The sequence below is a fragment of the Octopus sinensis genome, linkage group LG4 (genome assembly GCF_006345805.1).
Source record: "Octopus sinensis linkage group LG4, ASM634580v1, whole genome shotgun sequence".
NCBI lineage: Eukaryota > Metazoa > Mollusca > Cephalopoda > Octopoda > Octopodidae > Octopus > Octopus sinensis.
Window position 1 is genome coordinate 136,060,895 of NC_043000.1, and position 4,887 is coordinate 136,065,781.

Sequence of the window (4,887 nt, forward strand, 5' to 3'; positions counted from 1 at the left end):
CATGCTATCTATTAATTTTTAGCCATGAATCAGAAAAATGTAAAAGTGCATACAGAAACACACACATTTATATATATTCATATATGTATATATACACATACAACACAAATATTTACACGTTTATATGGATATAGTATGAATATCTCACATAGACTTAAGTAACTGAAAAATAACAATTTATAAGGATAAGAGGTTAATAAATAAGGATATCAAAATACGAAAACAAAATAATAAGAATTTATAGACAATAATATGAAATACATATAACCTATATATATGAAGAGACAGGTGATTAAAATTAGAGGTAGGGAAGATATAAAGGTAACCCAAAAAGAGGGGGTAATAGGTATGGAAGTATTGAGGGCTTTTAAAGGTATTCAAACTGAAGAGAATTTATAAGTTGTAATGTTACAGATGCTATTGTATGTATGATTTTATAGTTTCTAGTTGGTATATGATTTAGTCAAAAGGAGACTTACTTACATAAAGTCACTACAAATATACATAATGTGATCATTAGAGTAGAACATCATAGAAAGGAAAATAGTATTATCACCAAATCACCAAAATAGGATGAAGTCAGACTAACTCCTCAGTGACTATCATGGGATAGTATTATATATAGCACACCACATAGCATAACACATAGCTGGGCATGGCTGTGTGGTTAGGGAGCTTGCTTCCTAACTACATGGTTTCAGGTTCAGTCCCACTCCGTGGCACTTTGTGTAGGTGTCTTCCGCTATAGCCACGAGCCGACCGGAGCTTTGTGATTGAATTCGGTAGGTGGGAGTTACTGCCGTGTGTGTATGTGTGCGTATAGCTGCTCAGTGCCTCTCCGAAAGAGAGGGAGGGAATACAATATAATTCACCATATAACATAATATCCATATAACATAATGATTTTATCATATTTAATACTAGAAGGTAAGTTTACAACGGATATGACACCAAAGTTAATCTCCACCATCAAAGTTCAAGTGTGGCAACTATAATCATTAGTTTTGAAAATACTTAAATGTACAGGTGACACTATGCATAATACCTTTAGATCTAATCTATTATTAATCAGGTTGTTCTTGTCCCTATACTTAAAAATCTCATAAGTTTCCATAGAGCACAGCTCACACCCATATCGATTATCTCTATAAGGCTGCGTTCTCTGTATTATATCCCATTTAAGGCTAAATCCAGACCCACTTTTTTTCAGTTCCCAAATCTTGCAAGATAAGGACGTGCTATTAGCTATTAGTTTTATTATATATATATGTGTGTGTGTGTATGTACTTTTACTTTTATTTGTTTCATTTATTTGACTGCGGTCATGCTGGAGCACTGCTTTAGTCGAGCAAATTGACCCCAGGACTTATTCCTTTGTAAGCCTAGTACTTATTCTATCGGTCCCTTTTGCTGAATTGCTAAGTTATGGGGACGTAAACAAACCAGCATCGGTTGTCAAGCGATGTTGGGTGGACAAACACAGACGCACAAACATATACACACACATACATACATATATATACACACACACACACACACACACACATATATATATATATATATATATACACATATATATATACATATACACATATATACGATGGGTTTCTTTCAGTTTCCCTCTACCAAATCCACTCACAAGGCTTTGGTCAGCCTGAGGCTATAGTAGAAGACACTTGCCCAAGGTGCCATGCAGTGGGACTGATTCCAGAACCATGTGGTTATGTGGTTGGTAAGCAAGCTACTTACCACACAGCCACTCCTGCGCCTATGTGTATATGAATGGCAATAACTAGTGACTGAAACTTTTGGCAATATGCTGTGCTTGAGATGACACATCAAGACAAGTGAAATCTTAGTCATGGTTGATGCTTGTGTCACATAACTGGCACCCATGCTGGTGGCATGTAAAAAGCACCTTTTGAGTGTTGGGCCTCACGAAAGCAATGACAAACGACTGAGACCCTTGGCAATATGCTGTGCTTGAGAAGACCCATCGAACCAAGTGAAATCGTTATCGTGGCAGATACTTGTGTCTGTAGTTGACACACATGCTGGTGGCACTCTCAGAGTGGTTGGCATTAGAAGGGCATCCAACTGTAGAAACTATGACAAATGAGACTGGAAACTGGTGCAGCCTCTCAGCTTACCAACCTTGGTCAAACCATCCAACCCATGCCAGCATGGACAAGGGACGTTAAATGATGATGATGATGATATATGTATTTATACTCTTTTACTCTTTTACTTGTTTCAGTCATTTGACTGCGGCCATGCTGGAGCACCGCCTTTAAAAAAATATTTGACCCCGACGTGATTCGAACACGCAGCCTTCTGATCTGGAGTCAGATGCGCTACCGTTGCGCCACAGGGCTGAGTTTATAAGTTGTATGTTTATAAGCATTATATTGTACCTTTATTTGTGCCTATATTTATATTTCCATTATATTTGCCATAGCAATTTGAGCATTCAGATAGAATATTTGCGCAGATTTTTTTCAAGTATTTTATTTTTGCCTTACTTGCTCATAACTGGCTATTTTCATGTAGCATCTGCACGCTTGCTTCTTCTCTGAAGTATTATGTAGCCACTCAGAATTACACATGGCAAATTTCATGGACAGCTTAATTTCCTAGGTGTCAATTCTTTCACAGTTTTTCATGTAACAATTCTGTGTTCCTTCGTAAGACATGTCCCTTGTATACACACGAATATATACACAATCACATATGCACGCACATGTACATGGATATGAATGCATACAATATTAACAGCCAAAAGAGAATATATACTTATTTTTTTTGATTTAATAAAAAAGAAGTTTGGCTTTTGTCATTTTGAAACAAACGTTTTTAATTTCAAAACAACTTCTCCCATTTTCTTTTATTTCTATTTTTTCCAAATATTCTAAAACTTCTGCTGCATCACACACACACACACGTATATGCATATGTGTTTTTTTGTATGAAATTTTCTTACATTTTAACATCCCTAATATAGCCACACAAATTCCTTTCAAGTTCTTTAGAATAAGTATTAGACCACTGTAGGATTATTTCTAAAAGTCTCATGTCTCTCTCATTCTTTTTGTAACTGTTCCTTGTTTTAAAATAAATCTATGATAATGTAAAGTATAGAAGCCATCTTATCATGGTTAACCACATAGGGGAGGGGGTGTTACTGTAGCTTTGTAGCCCCAAGAGATCGTCATCTCTAGCTGGCTTTAGACACCATATCAGTGCCCTTGAAGTAGAAAAACTCTTATATATTTGCAAGGAAGCCTTCACTTTTGTCGCATCCTGGTGGTTAGCACCCGTTGAAAAGGGACAAATATCCCGAAACTAGTCCGAGCGTATCACTCAGGCTTGCGAGGAGGGGATGGCCTCCCTTTGCAAATAATTCAAGGGCACTGATATGGTGTCTAAAGCCAGCTAGAGACGACGATCTCTTGGGGCTATAAAGCTACAGTAACACCCCCTCCCCAATTTGGTTAGCCATGATAAGATGGCTTCTATACTTTACATTATTGAGCGATTACTGTTTCAATCTCATTCTGAGATTTAATTATGCCTAAATCTATGATACTTTTTAATATATTTATTTGTACACAATCTTTTTCACATTGTTGGCCCCAGGGAAAGACTTAACATCCACAACCAACTGCCTACCCCATTTTTTGATCAATAAAGTTTATATGTCTTGTGTTTGCTTAATTCACTGGTGATCGATCAGATGGCTGACTGTCTCTTAAATTCATTATTGCAAATATTTAGGTCTTATATGCCACAGAATTCCAGGGGTTGAGATCCCTTCTCATTCCTTGTACCATCCTCAGAGTCACCATGTACACTTAAGAAAACCCCATGATATTGTCCAACACATCCCTTAAAGTTACAAGCTGCAATGGTGAGGTCATTGTCTTATGTCATTGGGGTAGTGTATAGAAAATCCTCATAAAAGTGACCCTTTTGCTCATTGGCCACCACTTACTGTGGTGCATGTGCAACTATCAATGTGAATGTCAGATCTTCAAAAGTTAGGGTAATTAGCCTAAGCATAATTATCCTGTCATTCAGCCTGACTAACTTAATTACTTTATCTATAAAGTTCTCTCAGTTGACATGATTCATTCTATTGCTTTTACCATTCCAGAAAAATCTCTACTGTTGCTTCTTTCCTCTGAAGACTTTGGCTACTATCTTATCTCTCATATACAGCATTCATGAACCTACCTCTGCTTTTTCTCCATAACACACACACACATGTATATCTCTTTTACTCTTTTACTTGTTTCAGTCAATTGACTGTGGCCATGCTGAAGCACCACCTTTAGTCGAGCAAATCGAACCCAGGACTTATTCTTTGTAAGCCTAGTACTTGTTCTATCGGTCTCTTTTGCCGAACCGCTAAGTTACAGATACATAAACACACCAGCATCGGTTGTCAAGCAATGTTGGGGGGGACAAACACAGACACACAAACATATACACACACATATGCATATATATATAAAAGCACCATGTCTGGCACCTGTGCAGGTGGCACGTAAAAAACACCCACTACACTCGCGGAGTGGTTGGCATTAGGAAGGGCATCCAGCCGTAGAAACACTGCCAGATCTGACTGGGCCTGACGAAGCCTTCCAGCTTCACAGACCCCAGTTGACCCGTCCAACCCATGCTAGCATGGAAAGCGGACGCTAAGTGATGATGATGATAATGATACATATATACGATGGACTTCTTTCAGTTTCCCTTTACCAAATCCACTCACAAGGCTTTGGTCGGCCCAAGGCTATAATAGAAGACACTTGCCCAAGGTGCCATGCAGTGGGACTGAACCCGGAACCATGTGATTCGTAAGCAAGCTACTTACCACATAGCCTA

General features: G+C 38.1%; 1 non-coding gene across 1 annotated transcript; it reads right to left on the reverse strand.

Moving 5' to 3' along the window:
- Positions 1 to 2,303: 2,303 nt before the first annotated feature.
- On the reverse strand, positions 2,304 to 2,375 carry Trnaw-cca. The gene has a single exon. It is a non-coding gene; the product is annotated as a tRNA-Trp (tRNA).
- Between the last annotated feature and the right edge of the window lie 2,512 nt (positions 2,376 to 4,887).